Raw genomic sequence first — 22472 nt, 5'->3', positions numbered from 1 at the left:
GCTAAATTCTTGACTTAAGACACCTTTTGAGGTACACATTTTATTCCTGGGCATGCACTCAAGATCTACACAGAACAAGTCAATTATATGTTCAAGCCAGAAGGTCCTGTTGATTAGAATTGCTAGATAAAACAAAGAACAAAGTTAAATTTTAATAGCAGATAAACAACAAATAACTTCTTTAGTATAAGTATATTCCCAAACATACTAGGTGTCTCATACTTTCATCTAATAAATCTGGAAACTGTACTCTTGATAGGTACCCAAATCTAGCTCAGGGAAGAAGTTTGAGACTAAGAGCCCCAATTAACAGGTAGCTAAGGACTTTGGAAGTGCCTGAGACTGATAAGTCCATGAGATAGAATGTTTCCCTAGGCACTGTACAGAACTGTCGACCCCTGAAGAAAACAAGAGTGTGGGGTCATGGTCCTTGAAGACCAGCAGTGTATTATTTCAGAAGCATAAATCTATTGCCTTGAGTTAAGGGGACTCATTTTCCTCAGTTTTGTTTGAAGCAACCTTTTTCTGAGAATTATTTGAGATGCTTTCCTCAAAATGCAATCAATGTTCACTACAACATAAAAGGCCTCCTCTTCGTGTCCAATTCCACTTCTGACTGATCTTCCGCCTCGTTCACATCTCTGTTAGACTTGACTGTATCTCAGGTCTGTCACAGTTACTAAGAACTGGTGTGATTTTATGGGTCAACAATGCAACATGTGCAGGATGTTTTGCTAGGTTCTTTGCAGATAAAAGAATGTACAAATCATGGATTCCACCCTCTAGGGGTAGTAAGTCCATATGAGTTATACAGAGCCATCATAAAAGATAGCACAGAATGTTAAATACGGTAAATAAGTAAAGAATCCATTGAACTGTGTTGTAGATCTAGTGTGTACTATGCAGAGTTCTATGGATATATTAGTGAATTATATTATTCAGAAACTGAGTCCATCCACAAATTGACTGTTACAATAGGATCCAAAAGAGCCAAAGTGTAATTTCATAAAAATATTTGTTAAATACCTACTTTAATCTAGGCATTGTGCTAAATGCTGGGGACACTGTTTTTTAAAAATATTATTTTAAATGGTTTCTACCATCTTGGAGCTATCAGGCTAATTCACAAGACTCATATTCAATAAATAAATATACAAACACATACAAATGGTCCTCCACTTATGATGTTTATATCTTGATAAACCCATTATAAATTGAAAATATTGTAAGTTGAAAATGCATGTAATACACTTAACATACTGAACATAATAGTTTAGCCTAGTCTACCCTAAATGTGCTCAGAATACTTACGTTAGCCTTCAGTTGGGCAAAATCATTGAATACAAAGTCTATTTTATAATAAAGTGTTGAATATCTCATGTCATTTTTGAATTTTGTACTAAAAGTGAAAAACAGAGCAGTTGTATGGGTATCATTGTAAAGCTGAGAAATGGTAAATTGAACCACTGTAAGTGGAAGACCATCTATAATTGCAAATTATGCTAAATCCTAGAAGATAGAGATTGAGATGTATGAAAAAGAGTAGCACAGAAGGCCTGCTTCACAATGAATAGGTAGGAAAAAGTTCTGCAAGAAAGTGGCATTTCAGCTCAAGCCAGAAGGTCTAGGAAGACCGAGGTTGATGAAAGCAGGGAGACGGTCATCAAGATAGAGGAAGTAGCATGCAGGCCCTAAGGCAGGAACACAATAATGTGTTATGGTTGTAGTTAGGGTAGCTTTGCAGTGAAGGTCAAGTCATTTTGAATGCAAAGAAGATGGAGAGTATATTTCAGGAGTGTGCATTCACCAAGTATATTATGTATTCTGTGTTCTGTGTCTTTCTGTGTCTTTGTTCATGCTGTTCTTTCTGTCAGGAATGCTTTTCATTCTTTTTTGCCTCACTAATTCCTGAAAGGCCCAAGGTAAAAGTAACCTTTCCATAAAACTTTTCATATCTGATGGTCTAAAGCATCATTTACTGGTTTCCCTTTGTAGCCTATTCTTTTCACACTTTGACTATATTTAGCAAGAATTTATATTATATAGTATTGCACATATTGTGCTTAATTTATTGATAAAGGTCAATTGTCCTCCAAACTTCCAAGTACTAAGATTGAAAGCAGTCTTTCCAGCTGCATCTAAAAACACCAGCCACCACATCCCCAGCTCCCAGGAGGGCATGCTGGTACTTGAACTTCAGGCTTGATGCCTTTGTCTTGTCTTCTAATTGATAAATTATCTCCCATTTTCTAAAAGCCAACATTCTTCAAATTAATTTATATTCCAAAAGGAGTGAGAAATCAACCAGAGAACAGAGTTGATGAGATAATAAAATACTTTCCTTTTCTCTCTTCTTTGTTCCCTCATGAAGTGATCTTCTGGATGACAAGACTTAATTGGAAGATATAATTTAGGATCTAGGAACTCCCTGCTTATTAGGATCTCTAGCAGTGAAGTGTTGATCTAATTCAGTATGGAGCCCCAAGGGCAAACGGAAGAAGACTGAGAGGGAAGTAAATGAGCTTTGTGTTTTTAATATGGACAGGCAGGGTGACTAAGGAAGAAAAGCAGGCAAGTGTATGGACAGAACCCGATGAAGTATGGCTGAAACCGGCTGTGTACACCCCGTCTTATTTCTCAGGAACCTAAGAAAACTAAGACATACCTGAAAGTGCTGCAGAACCAGGGGAAAGAGGGAATCTTTCAAAAGTCTCGTAAATGTTCTATGGAGTTGTAGGATGCAAATTGTTGTAGTCAGAAAAACGCAACTTGTAGAGGAAGAGTAGAAAAATCAAATGAGTGAAGTGATCCAGGTAGGACTGAAGTGACTGGGATCAGGCATGACTCATCTCATGGAGGCAGCTGCAGTTCAGATCCAGATGTGGCTAAATAGAACCTCTGGCCCATTCTTCCCAGATCATTTATTTGTTTGATGTTGTTTTTTCACTATTATTTCTTTATTTCTCTCTGGAACACTTTCATTTTGTTTCAATATGAATTACCTTTCCTTTAATTAATATCAGTTAATCAGTTAACTCAAATTATTAAAAATTGTGTTAATTTTTAATTCTTGAGAAAAACTCTTTGGCAGTATCTACTAAAGATGAACATACCCATCCTCCAAATCAGAATTTTCAATATTTCCAATGTGCTCACAAAAAATTTCCACAAGTATTCAGCAAAATATGTGTACCAAAATATTAACAAAAGCAATCTTTGTATTACTCAGAAATTGTAAGCATCAAAGCTTAAGTATCCTTCAACAATATAATAAATAAATACATTTTTGAATAAATAAACAGATAAATAAGCTATAAAATAGATACATTTAATCCTTGAACAACACAGGAATGCCTTAGGAATGCCTACCTTCCATGCATTTGAAAATCCACATGTAACTTTTGACTCCCCCAAAATTTAACTACTGATAGCCTGTGTTGGCCAGAAGCCTTACCAGTAACATAAACAGTTGATTAACACATATTTTATATGTCATATGTATTATATACTGTATTTTTACAATAAGCTAGAGAAACAAAAATGTTATTAAGAAAATCGTAAGGAACAGAAAATATAATTACTATTCATTAAGTAAAAGTGGATCTTTATAAAGGTCTTTATCCTTGTCATCTTCATGTTGAGCAGGCTGACAAGGAGGAGAAAAAGGAGGGGTTGTTCTTACTGTCTCAGGAGTGGCAGAGGATGAAGAGGTTGAGAAGATGCAGGGACAGGCCAGAGAGGCAGGAACACTTGGTGTAACTTTATGAAAATTTGTTGTACTTTTTGTCTGAATTTTTGGTACCAATCCTTTTTCTACTGTTTGCTTTAGTTTCAATGCCTGTATCATAGAAGGATCCATGTCATGAAAGGAGTCAAAAGCAGTCTTGAATAATCAGAACCCTTCTGCCAGATTGTCTAATGTCAATTTGTTTTCTGGAGCTGCTTCTTCTATTTCTTCTTCCTCATCATCTAGCACTGTTTCGGAAGCATTCATCTCCGTTAACTCATTTTCTGTTAATTCCCCTTGTGTGGTATCTGTTAGTTATTGAATCTTTCCAAGATTTATATCTTTAAACCCTTTACCACCTATCTTTTTTTGCCATATTCACAATCTCTTTCATAATTGTCTTGATTGGCTTTGTTATGAATCCTGTGACATCATGCACATCTGGACACAATTTTTCTCCTACAGTAATTTATTGTTTCTGGCTTGACAGCTTTTTCTATAACAATAATGGCATCTTCAATGGTGCAGTCCTTCCAGACTTTTGTGATGTTTTCTCTGTCAGAGTTCTCCTCCATAGTGTTGACAATCCTTTGCATAGAGTACCATGTTTAATGAGCTTTAAAAGTCCTTATGACCTCTTGATCTAGAGGCTAAATGAGAGATGTTGTGTTTTTGGTCAAGTAGGCCACTTTAGTGCCTTCAGTGTTGAACTCATGGGGTTTTTGGTGGCCAGGGGCATTCTCCAGTATCAAAAGTACTTTAGAATGCATTCCCTTACTGGCAAGATACTTCCTGAGTTCAGGGACAAAACATAGATGGAACCAATTCAGAAGAGGATTTTTATTGTCCAGGCCTTCTTGTACCATGAAAATCCTGGCAGCTGGTATTTATCTTCTCCCTTCAAGGCTTAGGGATTAGCAACTTTATAGGTAAGGGCAGTCCTGACATTAACCTGAATGTGTTTGCGTAAAACAGTGAAGTTAACCTGTCTTTTTCAGTCTTAAGTTCTGGCCCTCGTTTTTCTTCCTTACTAATACATGCCCTTGGTGGCTTTTTTTTTTTTCTTCCAGAATAGGGAACTTTCATCTATATTAAAAACCTGTTCAGGCAAATATCCTTTAACCTTAATGATTTTCTCAATGGCATCTGAGAGCTCGTCCGATGCCTCCTGATTGGCAGAAGCTGCTGCTTCTATTAGTTTGACTTTTTAAAGCCAAATCACTTTCTAAAAGTATCAAACCATCCTTTGCTGGCATTAAATTCTTCAGCTTTAGATCCTTCATCTTCCTTTTGCTTTAAGTTGCCATATAATGATGTCACTTTTCCTGCATTCATATTAGAGTCTATAAGTATGCCTTTCTTATAGCAATCCTGCACCCACACAAAAGCAGCATTTTCAATACAAGATAAAAAAGTGTTTCACCAAAAAGTGAAAGATTTTTATGTCTGCTGGTGTGGTTGCAGCATTGGCTTCATTAATTTATTTTTACTTTTTTTTTTATGGTGGCTCTTATGCTGAATTCATTTATCTTCAAATGGTGAGTAGCCACAGCTGCAGACCTTAATCTACAGTACATATTAAGCAGTGCAGCTTTTTCTTGTAATAGCAGAACTTTTCTTTGCTTCTTGGAAACAAAACTAGTGGCACTCTATATGTGTTCCCTAGTGTTATTCAAGATTTATGGTATTGCATTAAACATAGTGAACAATACACAAGAACTCTGAGAGATCACATTTTACTGTGATACACAATTTACTTGAGAGATGAACTGCTCATGCAGAGATGACTAGTGTCACACAGCATTTATACTTGGAACCCTTGAACTCACAACTATAGCAAGAGAATGTGGCTACAAAATTATTACAGAAGTACAGTACAGGATGGGCACGGTGGCTCACACCTGTAATCCCAGCACTTTGGGAGGCCAAGGCAGGCGGATCATGAGGTCAGGAGATCGAGACCACTGTGAAACCCTGTCTCTACTAAAAATACAAAAAATTAGCTGGGCGTGGCGGTGGGCACCTGTAGTCCCAGCTACTCAGGAGGCTGAGGCAGGAGAATGGCGTGAACCCGAGAGGCAGAACTTGCAGTGAGCCGAGATCACCCTGCTGCACTCCAGCCTGGGTGACAGAGCGAGACTCTGTCTCAAAAATAAAAAAAATTTTTTTTGAAGTACAGTACATACTACAATACATTTTATGCAGTTATGATTTAATACTGCACGCTTATACTTATTTACATTTCTCTCTATTGCAAATGGGCCATGTATGGTCTGTAGGTGTTTGTGTAAGCTTTGATAAGTTTTAACTTTTATAATAGATTCACGTATATTTTATGGTAGTAAAAACGATAAAATAGATCTGTATATAAATATATTTCATGGGCCGGGTGCAGTGGCTCATGCGTGTATTTCCAGAACTTTGGGAGGGCAAGGTAGGTGGATCACTTGAGGCCAGGAGTTCGAGATCAGCCTGGCCAACATGGTGAAACCCCATCTCTACTAAAAATATGAAAAAGAAAAAAAAGAATTAGCTGGGTGTAGTGGCATGCACCTGTAATCTCAGGTACTTGGGAGGCTGAGATGCACCTGTAATCCCAGGTACTTGGAAGGCTGAGACACGAAAATCACTTGAACCAAGGAGCAGAGATTGCAGTGAGCTCAGATCATGCCATTGCACTGCGGCCTAGGCAACAGAGTAAGACTCTGTCAAGATAAATTAATTAATTAAAAAAAAATGTATGTTGCCATAACATCACTTTAAATTTTTTGTGATATTTCTAGGCTATGTGGTTTTCTAAAACTTTCTCAAAATTGTTGCAAATCCCCCAGTTTTTCCCAATGTATTTATTGAAAGAATCTGTGAATAAGGGACCCACATGCTTCAAATTGATGTTGTTTAAGGGCCAACTGTGCATAAGTAGTGCAGTAAATAAATTATGGTATGAAATATTTTACAATATACAAATTACTGCTATATGCAACAAAATGAATGAATTTTATTATATTTGGTTAAACATCAAAAGACATAAAATGTGCATATGAAAATGATTTAATTCAGAGGAAAAACTTACAATATAAAAACAGTCAAAACTAATGAAGAAATAAAGATAGTGAGAAGGTGGTAATGATAGCTGAGTACATAAATGGGCATTTTTGGGTACTGGTAAAAATGTTAGTAATATACAGATGTCTTCACTTTGTAAGTATTTGTTGAGCTGTACACTTACGATACAGGGTTTTTTTGTGTGTGAATGTTACACTTCAAATAAAAATTATTTAAAAAATAGACATGTAGAAGGACATGAAGTACTTTTGATCCTGTGATATACATGAAGAAATGGATAAAATAAAAATAATACCTTTTGATTAATATGTCAAATAGTGCTAGATGAGATCAGAAGATCTATTGTACAAATGGTGATTGTAGTTAACAGCAATATATTGTATATTTAAAAATTGCCAAGTAGCTATTAAATGTTCTTATCATAAAAAAAAAGTATGTGAAGTAATAGATATGTTGATTAACTTGATTGAGCCATTTTGCAAGGTATACATACATCAAAACATCATGTTGTACCCCATAAATATATACATTTTAATTTCTAAATTTAAATCTTTTTAAGTGCTAGATTTAAAGAAGCTTTGTTGAATTGAAGACATAAATTATAAGACAGAAGTAGAAAACTGTCTTTTTTTCTTCCTTTTTGCATACAACATGATTATGTACATTAAAAGCCATTACAGTGTATTAAAAATAAATAAGCATAAGAACAGTGACTTCAACAATGTTTCAAGATAAAAGGTCAATATATAAAAATCACCTGTATTTCTATACCCTAGCAATTAACAATTGAAAATAAAAAATTTTTAAATTAATATTTACTTTAGGATCAAAAGCATAAAATCCTTTTGAAAAATTTTAACACAAGTTGCACAAGACTGCTACACTAAAATTTTAAAATCATTGTTGAGACAAGTTAAAGTAGTAAATAAAATGAGAGTTATACCAGGTTCATGGATTGGAAGGTCAATGTAAATCTCAAATAGATTTACATATTCAACCATCCCAATTAAATATTCAGCAGGACATTTTGATAAAAACTGATAAGCATTTTATTACATTGATACAGATATTCGAAGGTCCTGGAATAGCTAAAACAATCTTGAAAAGAAAAAAAAGTTGGCAGATTTGCATTATTTAATTTAAAGACATTTTAAAGCTACAGTAGTTAAGACTATAGTTAAGATTAAGACAGTGTGATACTGGTGTGATGCTAAACAAACAGATCAATGGAAAATAATAGAAAGTCATAAAGTAGACAGACATCAATGCAATTAATTAATTTGTGGCAAAACTGTAAGTACAATTTAATGGGAAAATGAATGTCATTTCAAAAGAGTGGGCTAGAATAATTCTATGCAAGAACCAAAATGATTATTTCAAGATTGATTATTTTCCTAGGTGGAAAGCTAAAATTATAATATTTTATTTATTTTATTTAATATTTCTCACTCTGTCACCCAGGCTGGATGGAGTGCAGTGGCTTGATCATGGCTCACTGCAGCCTTGACATTTGGCACTCAAGTGATCTTCTTGCCTCAGCTTCCCAAGTAGCTGGGACTAAAAGCATGCAACACCATGCCTTGGTAATTTTTATTTTTATTTTTTTAAATATTTTACCCAACATAGGGGTCTCCCTATGTTGCCCAGGCTGGCCTCAAATCCCCAGGCTCAAGCAATCCTCCCACTTCAGCCTCCCAAAATGCTGAGATTATATACATGACCCACCATGCCCAGCCTATAATATGTATTTTATTTTATATACATAATACTGGAAAGAAACAGTAGAATATCATGGCAAACTTGGCATAGGCAATTATCCCTGAGACAAACACAAAATGAACTAACTATAAATGTGGAAAAAATGGACTTCATCAAAATTAAAGACTTCTGTTCATCAAAGGACTCCTTTAAGAGAAACAGCAAGTTACAGAATTGGAGAAAATATGCACAGTACATATTTATGACACAGAGCTTATATACAAAATATTTAAAGAACTCATTTACATCTAGAATAAAAATACAAATAATCCAAGAAAAAATGGGCAAAATAATTGAAGAGGCACTTCACAGAAGAAGACACGCAACAGACCACGAGTCACAAGAGAAGATGCTCAACATCATTAGTCTCCAGGAAATGGAAATTAAAACCACATTGAGATACCACTTCACACCTGCTAAAATGACTAAAATTAAAAATTTTGGCAAGTTTGTGGAGCAAATAAAACTCTTACATTGCTGATGGAAATGTAAAGTAATTTTTAAAAAATGCTTCGGAAACTTGCTTCTTATAAAATTAAACATATTTCTACCACCTGACTAACAAATTCCACTTCTAGATATGTTTCCAAAAAATATGAAATTAAGTTTAGAGTGAATTTCACCGAAGTCCAAAGATAAGAAAAAAAATTAGTGATCAATCCCTAATAATAATGGTTAATATATATGGAGTGACTACTATGTGCCCAGGATAATGTTAGATGATATAGATTAGTGTATTTATTTCTCAGAGGAGGCTTTTGGTTTCATAGCATAAATGTTCTTGTATATAGGTGGGAAAACTTTTATATAGGTGGGATGACTGTACCTAGTCTAAACAATGCTTATAAGAATATGTGTAGCAGATTTACTTTTCAGCCAAAAATTTCTATCAATAGGAGAATGTATAAACATATTGTAGTATATTCATATAATGGCATAGTAATCATCTTTCACAGACTTGCTGTTAAACACATTTTGTTAACTAGTCAGACATAAGAGTATATATATATTATATAATACCATTTATATAAAACTCTAGAACGGGCACAATTTTGCTGAAATCTATCATGTTAGTAGTTTTATTAGGCTAAGATTGGGGATTGACTGCAAATGGGAATGATGAAACTTTCTGGGATAATAGAAGTGCTCTATATCTTCATTGGTAGGGTAGTTACATGGATGTATACATTTCTGAAAATGTTATCTAACTATACACTTAAGTTCTGTGTATTGTCTTTTTTTTTTTTTTTTTTTTTTTTTTTTTTTTTTTGAGATGGAGTCTCGCTCTGTTGCCCAGACTGAAGTGCAGTGGCATGATCTCGGCTCACTGCAACCTCCACCTCCTAGGTTCAAGAGATTCTCCTGCCTCAGCCTCCTGAGTAACTGGGATTATAGGCACATGCCACCACACCCGGCTAATTTTTGTATTTTTAATAGAGACGGGGTTTCACCATGTTGGCCAGGCTGGTCTTGAACTCCTGACCTCGTGATCCACCTGCCTCGGCTTCCCAAATTGCTGAGATTATAGGCGTGAGCCACCACTCCTGGCCTGTATTTTCTTTAAGTTAATTATACCACATACACATACATCAACCAAAAAACCCTTAAATTTGGCGGAGTGCTGGATTTAAGTTCTGACATTAAAAACTATGTGTCTTTTGACAAGTTACTTCACTTCTCTAAGCCTCAGTTTTCCCACCTATATAAAGGAACATTTATGCTATGAAACAAAAAGCTTCCTTTGAGAAATAAATACACTAATCTGTATCATCTAACATTATCCTGGGCACATAATAGTCACTGTATAAATATTAACCATTATTATTAGAGATTGATCACTATTTTTTTTTCTCATATTTGGACTTCGGTGAAATTCACTCTAAACTTGAGAAAGGAGAGTCAAAGGAGGAGCAGCATGACATTTAGAAAAAGCCCTTGTCTGGGGATCATGAAACTCATGTTCTAGCCCAGTTTGATAATAACCATAGTGTTGTGAGCAGGAGAAAACATGACCAATTAGAAAAAAAAGTACTTTGGAGCCACAGAGATTTGGGGTTGAATCCTGCCTGCATAGTTTATAAGCAAACTACTCACAACAGCTTATAAACTCTACTATGTGACCTTGAGTAAGTTAATTTAATATCTTGAAGCCTTAATGTCAATTCATCTCTAAAGTACCAATAAATATGGCTATCCCCTACAGTTGTCTGGATTAAAAGTGATAGTGCATATAAAGGGCCTGGCACATAGCAAATCCTCAATAACTAATACAGTAGGCCCTCCGTTTCCATAGATTCCACATCTACAGATGCAACCAATAATGGACCAAAAATAGCAATAAACATAATACAAAGAAAAATGATACACATAGCAAACATTTAAATAGCATTTACATTATATTAGGCATTATAAGTAATCTAGAAATGATTTGAAGTATAAAGAAGGATATGTGTAGTTTATATGCAAATACTATGCCATTTCATATCAGGAACTTGAGCATCCTTGGATTTTGGTATCCATGAGGGTCCTGGAGCCAACCCCTCACACATACTAGGGGATGACTGTACCTTCTTTTCCATTCTTTTCCCTTGGTGTGGGCTTCAATTATTTTAGTAAATTAGGCAAATTGATCTCTCAGGCAACTTTAAAATTCTTAATTCTTCTGATTTGAAACGTTTAAACTTGTCAGTACAATCTGTAGCTCTACCAATCTGTCTGTCTGTCTGTCTGTCTATCTATCTATCTATCTATCTATCTATATCTATATTTTTATCTAAGATGAACCAAAAGCTCCTCCAGAAATTAATCCTACTCTTAAATCTCATAGAAATAATGTTCTATGGTGGATACCAGGGGCTAGGGAGGTGTCGGACAAGGGTTGGTGTTGATGAGATGTTCGTCAAAGGATTGCGCAACTTGGGTGACTATAGTTAAAAAAATTAAAGCACATCAAAAAAGCAAAAGTATAGATACACTCAGATTAAGAAGATCTCTGGCCTAAGCTCATCACTGCCTGGGTCACTGTGTTTTCTGTTACTAAGGCTACAAGAGTGTGTTTACACAAGGAGCACATCTTTAACTATCTAAAAAAATAAGATGTAGGGACAGACTGTACACCACTAAGAAAAAATATAAAACCACAAATTCATCTGGGGAGGCTGGATATGATAGACCCTTTAATTTGAAGAGTAACATAGTCAAGGAACTCATGTAGAGATGACCTAATTTTCTATTTGGTTAAAAATGAAAATCTCCCCTTTCCTTCATCTGTGTTCCTTAGCACAATGCAGCAATGTGGATTTGTAAGAGATGTCAGCAAAATATATGCAGCGATTTTCCACTATGAATTCCTTTGTAGATTTAAAGAGTCCTAGAAACATTAGAGAGAAAAAGGGTGCTTACTAGTTATCTATTAGAAGTTCCCAGATTTACATGTAGAAATTGGCAGCCAAAAGGGGGAGGATGGCTTGCCCATTTTAATGGATATCAGATCTGGAATAGGATCTAAGATCTAAGGCTTCTTCGATGATACTCCTCTTTTATATGTTTCATATTAAGGGTAACTGCGCTTAGAAAAGACAAACCACAAACACATTGGTAATCACAGTTCTTACCCTGTGTTTTGCCCAGCAGATTAGGAGGTAGATGTTCCCAGTGCAGTCAGTCGAGCTAGATCACTGTGAACGCCAGCTTCATAGATGTACCCTAGTAGCTTACATCTGGTTTTAGTTTATGATTTAAATCAGCTTTGTTGTTGTTTTTGATTTTTTAAATTTTTTGAAAGTCAAAATGTTGAAAACCACATATACAGAGAAAATCTTACAGTCAGAGAAAAACAAAACATTTTATTTTTAATACAGAGGACTCATCAGAAACCATAAACACTAAGAGATAGCAAAATAAAGGTATTTTCAGATCAAGGAAAACTAAAGGAGTTTGTATGCAGCAAAGATGCACTACCAAGAATACAAAGGAAACTTTTTAAGCTGAAAATAATATGACATAAAAACTTCTTTGTTCAAAAATGAATGAAGGGCATTGGAAGTAGTAAATATCTGAGTTAAAATTGAAGACGATTTCGCCCGGGCGCAGTGGCTCACGCCTGTAATCCCAGCACTTTGGGAGGCTGAGGCAGGCAGATCACGAGGTCAGGAGATCGAGACCATCCTGGCTAACACGGTGAAACCCCATCTCTACTAAAAATACAAAAAATTAGCCAGGTGTGGTGGCGGACGCCTGTAGCCCCAGCTACTCAGGAGGCTGAGGCAGGAGAATGGCATGAACCTAGAAGGCAGAGCTTGCAGTGAGCCAAGATCGTGCCACTGCACTCCAGCCTGGGCAACAGAGCGAGACTCCGTCTCAAAAAAAAAAAAAAAAAAAATTAAAGACGATTTCATTTACCCATTAAATGATTTAATTTACTAGTGACTATGTAAAGCAAATTTATAACATTTTGGTGTTGGTATTATATGTATATATTGTTAACGACAACTACAGTACATAGAACAAAAAAGAAGTTGCAGGATTTCTACATTTTATGTCAAGTGGAACTATACTAACGTTAGGTAGAATGTGAAATGTTAAGAATGCATATGCTAATCTTTAGAGCAATCACTAAAAAATTGTGTGACAAGGTAAAGTTAAAAATCCAATAAATACATTACAATTAAATCCTAAAAAAGTATTCAAGATTGGGTGCGGTGGCTCATGCCTGTAATTCCGGCACTTTGGGAGGCCAAGGTGGCTGGATCATGAGGTCAGGAGATTGAGACCATCCTGGTTAACACGGTGAAACCCCGTCTCTACTAAAAATACAAGTTAGCTGGGCATGGTGGCAGGCGCCTGTAGTCCCAGCTACTCGGGAGGCTGAGGCAGGAGAATGGCGTGAACCTGGGAGGCAGAGCTTGTAGTGAGCCGAGATCGCCACTGCACTCCAGCCTGTGCGACAGAGCAAGACTCCGTCTAAAAAAAAAAAAAAAAGTATTCAAATGATTCAAAAGCAAACAGGAACGAAACTCACAACAAAAGATGGAGCAAACAGAAAACAATAAACTGGTAGGCTTACTTCAATCATATCAATAATTGCATTAAAATTAGTAGTTTAAATACTCCAATGAAAAGGTCAAAGCTTTCAAGATTGATAAAAATACATGAATCTGCTATATATTGTCTACAGGACAAACACTTTAAAATGAAACACAGATAGACTGAAAGTAAATAACATAAAAAAAAATTCGATAAAAAACAATGTGGTAGGTAGTCTCTAAGATGGTTTGCTGAAGACCATTGTATTCTGGTATTCATGCCCTTGTGTAATGGAATTACTGACTTGCTTCTGATAAGACAGAAGCAAGTCAGTAATTCTGCTTATTCTAAAACAGAAAAGATGGGATGACACTTCTAAGATTAGATGATAAAATATCTACAGCTGTCATCATAGGTTCTTTCTCTCTGTCTCTGTCTCTTCATTTGCTCTCATCATTTGCTCTGGAGGAGTCCAGGTGCCTGGCATATCTTGAGGACACCCAGTCAATCCTGTAGAAAGCCCACATGGTGAGGAACTGAGGACTCTCTGTTCAACAGGCCTTGAAGAACTAAGACCTACCAACAGCCACTTGAGTGAACTTGGAAGTGATTTTTCAGTCCAAGTAGAGCTTGAGATGGCTGCATTATTGACCTATAGCTTTGTTGCAAGCTCATGAGAGACCCTGAAGCAGAATCACTCAACTAATCTGCTTCCTAATCCCCGATCCACAGTACTGCAAGATGATAAATAGTGTTTTAAGTCACTAAATCTTAGAGTAATTTGATTCAGAACAATTTATAATTATTACAAAGTAAGCAAGAGGAGGCTGGAGTAGCTATTTTAACAATACATAAACTAGGAAAAGAGTTATAATGTAGAAATTGTAACAGAGATAAAGAAAATCATTTCAAAATGATAAAAGGGTCAACCCATTATTCATCATAATCACAACTATACCCGAAATAACAGAGCCTCAAAATACCTGAAGCAAATATTGATAGAATTCCTGGGATAAAGAATTCCACAATCAAAGAAGAAAATGTTAATACTTTACTATCAGCAATGGATAAGACAACTAGAAAAAAAATAGTAAATGCAGAAATGATCTGAATAACACTATCAAGTACAACCTAATTAAGTCCTGTAGAACACAATGCCTCACCTAGAGGCACAATATATGTTCATCAAGAAAGAACACATGCTTGACCACAAGACAAGTCTCAATAAATTTAAAAATAATGCAATCATATTATTTGAGTACAATGTAATGCAATTGTAAGTCACTAATAATAAGATACTTAGGAAACCCCAAATATTTGAAAATTAATCAAAACAATTCTAAATAATCTACGAGTCAAAGAACAAAGCACAATGAAAATAATACTTTGAACAGAATTATAAAGAAAATATACTAAAGAATGAAGGATGACAATAAAGAAAAGAATAGTAAGAAGTTGAAAAATATAAGTCCATATATTAGAAGGGTAGAGTCTAAAATATTGATGCTAAGTGTGGTGACTCACACCCGTAACCCCAGCACTTTGGGAGACCTAGATGGTAGGATTGCTTGAGCCCAGGAGTTTAAGACAAGCCTGTGCAACATAGTGAGGCCCCATCTATAAAAATAAAAGACAAAAGAAAATTTAAAAATAAAACCATGAGCTAAGGTCCCACCCTTAGAAATTAGGGGAAAATAAAAGCAAAATAAACTCCAATAAGTAAAAATAAATAAGTAAATATGAGCATAAATCAATCAAATAAAAAAATAGTACAGGAAAAAATAAGATGTGATTCTTTAAAGAAATCACTAAAAATAATAAAAGTTAGTTAACTGATAAAGATAAAAAATATTGGAATGAAAGAGGGGTTATTAGTATAGATCCTCTGGGTATGAACAGAATAAGATTATTATTTAATAACTGCACCAATAAGTTTGACAAGAGGAAATGGACTAATACCTTGGCAAATATAACTAATCAAAACTGACAAATAATGAAACAGAAAACCTGAGTGACGTTATGTCCATTAAAGAATTACACACACACGGACACATACACAATCACACACACAACTCTGGGCTCAGATGGTTTTACTGGTCAATTATACATTAGATATAATACATTAGAAAAAGCAGCATGAATCTTACACAAATTCTTTCAGAAAATAAAAAACAGGTAGAAATACTTTCCGGTTTGTTTTCTGATACCAGCATAAACTTATTACTAAAACCAATAAAAGCATTATTTTAAATATATACATAAATATTCCTCATGCTCTTGAATGTAAAACTACTTAACAAATATTAACATTAAGGGTTAGGTGAATGATTAGCAAATCATGATATTGCTTTACTTACGTAAGCAAAATATTAAGAGTGGATGAGCATGAGTATGTCAGCCTGCGATGGAAAAATCACATTCCTGTTTTCCTTTTCAGAATGTTAATGCACTAGAAATCACATAGTATGTAGGTTTTCCAGACTAACTTCTTTGATTTGACAATATGTATAAGAGTTACTTCATTTCTTTTAAATCACTGAATAATATTCCATTGTATGGATGTACCACAGTTTGTTTACCTGCTCACCTTTTGAAGGACATCTTAGTTGCTTTCAATTTTTGATAACTATTAATAAAGCTGCTATAAGCATTCATGTATGGGTTTTTGTGTGCACTAGGTTTTTAATTCATTTAGGTAAATACCTAGGAAAGCAATGACAGCATATGACAAGCTTATGTTTAGCTTTGTAAGAAACTGCTAATCTGTTTCCCAAAATTTGTTTCCCCACCAGCAATGAATGAGAGTTCCTGTTGTTCCATATTCTCAGAGGTATTTGGTATTGTCAATATCTTTGATTTTAGCTCTTCTAATAGTGATGCAATGGCATCTCATTGCTGTTTTAATTTGCAATTCTCTAATTACATGTTATATTGAAGATCTTTACATATGCTTAATCACCTTCTGTATATCTTTGGTGTGGTATCTGTTGAAGTCTATTGTCAAATTTTTAATTGGGTTGTTTGTTTTACTATTGTTGAATGTTAGGAGTTCTTTGTATATTTCTGATACAAGTCCTTTATTAGATATGTGATTTGCAAATATTTCATCTCAGTCTGTGGCTTTTTGTTCTCTTAAAAGTGTATGTCACAGAGAAGATGCTTTTAATTTTAATAGTCCAACTAAATAATTATTTTTCGTTCATCGGTCATGATTTTGGGTGTTGTATCTAAACAGCCATCAGCAAACCCAAGATTGTCTTAAATTCATTTCTATATTATCTTCTAGAAATTTTATAATTTTATATTTTACATTTAGAAAGATCTATGATCCATTTGAATTAATTTTTGTGAAATATAAAATGTCTGTGTCTTAATTTATCTTTTTGGCATATGGATGCCCAGTTGTTTCAGTACCATCTGTTGAAAAGGGTATTCTTTCCCCATTGAATTGCCTTTCCTCTTTTGTCAAAGATCAGTTGACTGTACCCAGGTGGGTCTATTTCAGGGTTTCCATTCTGTTCTATTGATCAATTTGTCTATTATTTTACCAATATCACAGTGGCTTGATCACTGTATTTTTATAGGAAATCTTGAAGTTAGGTAGTGTCAGTCCTCTGGCTTTGTTCTTCTTCAGCGTTGTGTTGGCTTCTGGATCATTTACCTCTCCATATAAACTCTGCAGTCAGTTTACTGATTTCCACAAAATAACTTGCTAGGATTTTGCTTGGGATTGCATTGAATCTACACATCAATTTGGGAAAAACTGACATCTTAACAACATTGAATCTTTCCACAAACATATAATTTTTTGTTTAGTTAGTTCTTTGTTATCTTTCATCAGAATTTTGTAGTTTTCCTCATATAGATCTTGTACATATTTTGTTAAATTTATACCTACATATTTCATTTTCTTGGGTGCTAATGTAAATGGTAATGCATTTTTTTATTTTAAATTCCTTTTTTTCTTAGTTGGTTTATAGGAAAGCAATTGACTTTTGCATATTAACCCTGTTTCCTATAATCTTGCTAGAATTGCTTACTAGTTCCTGGAATTTCTTTTTTGTGTTGTTTTGTTGATTCTTTAGGACTTTTCTACATAAACAATTATGTCATCTGCAAATAAAGATAGTTTTATTTCCTTCTCAATCAGTTATTTTTATGTTATTATTACATTGTTATTGTTATATTGTATTTATTGTTATTTTTATTGTTTATTTTCTTCTTATTGCATTAGCTGGGACTTGCAGTACACTGTTGAATGTGAGCGCTAAGAGGGGACATCCTAGTCTTGTTCTCGATTTTAAGGGAATGTTTCTAGTTTATCACCATTAAATACAATATTAGCTGTAGGCTTTTTTGTAGATGTTCTTGGTCAAGTTGAAGTCCTCCTTTATTTCTAGTTTTCTGAGCGTTTTTACCCTAAGTGGCTGTTTGAATGTCATTGAATAAATTTTTTTCTCCATCTATCATGAGGATATAATTTGTTGCAGCCTCTTGATGCCATCATTTCACTATTTTATTTTCAAATGTTGAACTAACTTGCATACTTGGAATAGATCCTATTTGGTCATAGTGTGTAATTTTTAATGCATTGTTAGATTCCGTTTACTAATATTTTGTCAATGACATTTTGCATCTATATTCATGTATTCATACACTTTTTGCAAATATTTTCTAATTAGATTTTGTAATCTGAATTTCCACAAGAAGCTATGAAACAGCTAAGACATATAATGGAATATTTATTGGGGGTCACATGCTCAGAGAAGATAAGTGGCTTTGCCCATAGTCAAATAGCTAGCTACTTAGTGGCAGAGGTCAGAAGAAAAGTGCCCCCTGACTGCAGGTCCATATAATAATATGCCTGTGACATGACCCTGCACATTCTCTGTTTGCCTTACAACAAAAGCTATGGTACAGAAAATGGGGCAGCAAGGAATTTTTATCCGTTAGTCTTCCTATTTCTCTGAAACCAATATATGCCATGTAAATGGTGAAGACTGTCAATTTCCTGGGTCTCAATTTCTGTATCTATGTGATGAGAGGGATTACATTCTGCTTCTAAGCCACCTTCCGTACCTAAAAGCCTATAATCCTCATTCAGTTCACTTGATGAGGACCTCGTATATTCTAGACACTGGCAAAAGCTGGTGGTACAAAAATAAATCGTATTTTCATTAAACTGTGTGATCAATTTGCAATTTTTCTAAATGAAAAGTTGGAAAAAATAAATGGGACAAAATGTTGGCCCTCATGAAATTATAATCTGATAGGTAAGACACACACCTAAACAGATAATTCGGATATTAAATTATACGTAAAAATAGAGGAAGCAATGAGTGCCCATGAACACAGAGTAGCATCACTTAGCACAATCTTGAGGTTCAGGGAATCTGGAGTGTTGAGTAGGTACTAGTCAGACTTAAAGATATGCAGAGTTTTCCAGGAGGAGACAGCATGAGAAAAGGCAGAGAAACGAAAAAAAAGAAGATGGGTGGGTGAGAAAGAAAGCTGACTTGGGTAACAAGATGTACAATTTGTGAATCTAAAAGAGATTGTTTTCTTTCAGGGTTGAGAAAATTTGGAGTCATCAGGGGTAGCAGAGTCACAGCTTTCCTCTCTCAGGCTGCCCTGTCCTCCAGTATTTCTGACACTGAGTACCACTGGGAGGGCTGCTGAGAAAGAACCTAGTAGAAGTCTCACATTTGTTGGTAGTCCCCACCCCTGCTGCCTTGCCCCGCCCTGGGGCACTAGGTGGAGCTCTATGGAAGCAGTTCTGGGGTGTGGTGAGTACTGGAAAAGAAGAGCTAATGAGTTTGCAGTATTGGAATTTCTCAACTGGAACTGAGCATTGCTCACTGAGACACAGCCTTACAGATGGCACCAGCTGATGGATGGCCTATTTCTAGAGCATTGACGACTGCAGTTTATACATAGAAGCACCTAGAGAGCCAGAACCATAAGAGTCATCCTAGGGCATCATATGCCAGAGGGAGCAAAGGCTCTGAAGTTCACACAAGAGACCTGGGGTGAAATTTCAATTCTGCCATATATAGCTGGTTAAACTTGGGCAGGATCTTTCACCTCTCTGACACGGGGTCATTATCTCTAAAGTGGTGAAGACAATGCCTCCTTCACTGGATTGCTTTAAAGACAAAATAAGGTAGCTAATACAAATAAAAATACTTGGCATAGAGGAAATTATCAATATACATATTTGGCTCTGTGCAAGCATGTATTGGGGTGAGGGAAGTGAATGTCCATGGCAGTTAGCAATGTTGGAAAATGCCAACGCATTCATCTGAGTCCTCCTTTGTTTTTTAAATCCAGCAGCAAAGTATGAGCCATGGAAAAAAGATAGAGTGAGGAGAAGAAAAAAGAATGGTATCATATCAACTAAAGTTTAAAATCCTCTACCCTCCTTTTTTTCATAAAATATGCTCTCTTCGTCTTACAACAATTCTGGAAAATGTTAATAACACTAATATTACAGCTGATACATAGTATTGCATGGCAAGCAATCTTCTAAATATGTTTGCATGCACAAATGCATTTAAGCTTCCCAATAACCCTACAAGATTGGTTCTGTTATTATTCTTATTTTATGTATAAGGTTAAAAGCTCATGCAGAGGATAAGTAATTACTAATTTCATACAAATATGAATCGATATAACAGTTTGGAAAACAGTCTGCGGTACAAGCTCATGTTCTTAATTTTCTCTCTATGGCCTAAATTTACCAAATACTTGATGAACAATTGAAGGTTGTCCATAAACTCTCCTAGCATCTTAGTTCCTCCTTTAATTATTAGTGTAATGATTCATTCTGTAATAATTTATCCTTCTCAGTCTCTGACTTCCCTGGTCCTCCTTCTTCTTTGGCATTTCCTCAAGAGTGTGCATGAAATGTACATGAATAATTCCCACCTCACACTCAAAGGCTGAAGCAGTTTTCCTTCCAATTTGTGCAGAAGATGATGAGATACCTCTTTGGTGCTGTGGCTCTCTGTCGTGACAAGGCAGTGAGTGGGCTAAGAATATTGTTTAAATCAAAATTCTACTTTGCCACTTGAGGTGTTTCTGATGAAGGTGTTTTACAAAAAAATACATAATTTGTTAATGATCAAACACTCAAAGGAAGTTTGCAGCAGTAAATCAATGAGTAGAATGAAGAAATTTAGAAGTATTAGTTATAAAAGGAAAGTGCTTTAAGTCCTTTAGTGAGGGGAATAAAAGTGGGAGGGTATGCATATATGTGTCTCAAGTAATAAGGCAACCCTTTTGGCCTGATCCGCAGGGTCACCTTAACTGTTGTCTTCCAGTGCCCTGCAGTCATGGGAAGCATTGGAAAACTGGGCTACCATTTACAAGCAGAGGAAAATGTGATGCTAGATATGAAAAAATTAAATGGGAAGAATCTTTCAATTTCCATGCCTCTGTATTTTTATCAGGGGCCTCTTTCTAACTTATGTTATATCCACCCTGAATAAACCCTCAATAGTGTCTTTGCAACTGGCCTCCTGATTTCTCTCCGTCCCTGCCACTAAAAGGCTTATATAGCTTTCAAGGTGTCTTTGGCCAATGTTTTTCAGAGGGATAAAGAAAAAAAGAGGAAGGGAAAAAATGTGAGAAGAGAGGGCAGGAAAAAGGGAGTACAGAAAGAAACGAATAAAGATACTAGCACTGATGAAAGCTTATTCACGAACCACATACCATATTATGCATTTCCACCTAAAGTTACTCATTTAATTCTAACGTATATGAACGATGGTAGTTTGATCATAGTTGTGCCCATGGTAAGGATCCAAAGCCAAAGCTAATTTTTGCTGAATCTTGATGGCTACTTTACCATCTCAAGAATGTTTGCATTTGGTCATGGTCTTTCTTTAAGTGCATATTTATTGATAGTCCCTAAAGCAGAATATACTGTGCTAATAAGTCTCTTCAAGGGATTACAATGTAAATGAGGCAGGCTTACCATCCTTATAGAATTCACAAAATGCAAGCAGATTATGAAGGTGCAAAAATAAGACTAACAGTAAGCAATGAAACAAGTCCTGTGTGAGAAATACTGTCAGCTCCTATGCACTTTCAGAGATATAGGACATTCATCTGAAGCTCTTTGGGTCTTTTGTCTTTCCTTACCTTGTAGTTGAGGCTCTGGCTACTATTGATAAGGAATTTTGCATCCTGACCTTAGGGGAAAAAAAAAGGTTTGTGGTTTACCCGCATTTGTTTTAGATAAGGCAATTTTTTCATAGCAAGGTTAAGTGATATGCCTTGTATAAATTTTAAATAAGTTTTTGAACCACAGTGAGAAAAAAGTTTAAATCTTAGAGTTGTACAGAGAGCATATTATGTGTGTTCAGAAGAAGATAGTTAATTTCGAAGCAGTTTCAAGTCTTTGGACAGATACAGAGCAGGACTTCCTCAGTAAACCAAAGGGCAATGCTTAAGCCTTCAACACGAGTTAGTTCTTGTTTTCTCAGCATGATCTATGCTATTCTAGAGAAGTTCACAGTTTAGGGCACAAGACTTTATGCTCGCTTCTTCTCAGGTGCACTTTATGGTCCATTGTTTGTGTTCCTGAAGTCAAAAGGAATAGGTTGAGTGTATGTGGCACAATGTTCTCTGCTAACAAAGAATTTAAAGCCCAGGCAAGGAGGGAAATAATAGCAATATCTTATGTTTGTACAGTGCTGTGTGCAGAGCACTTTTGTCTTAACTCAGCAAGACTTAATCATACTCTAGAGGCTGCATGGGGCTGAAGGGGAAGGGAAGGGGTGGTTTTGGGATCTTATTGGGCTCCTCTGTTTCAGAACAGAACAGATGCCTGAGGATGGATCTAGCAGCAGTGCCTGAGTATTGGAATTCCAGCAACACATTAGTATTCAGA

The sequence above is a fragment of the Nomascus leucogenys genome, chromosome 16 (assembly GCF_006542625.1).
Source record: "Nomascus leucogenys isolate Asia chromosome 16, Asia_NLE_v1, whole genome shotgun sequence".
In the NCBI taxonomy this organism is placed as follows: domain Eukaryota; kingdom Metazoa; phylum Chordata; class Mammalia; order Primates; family Hylobatidae; genus Nomascus; species Nomascus leucogenys.
This window is presented reverse-complemented; position numbering follows the sequence as displayed.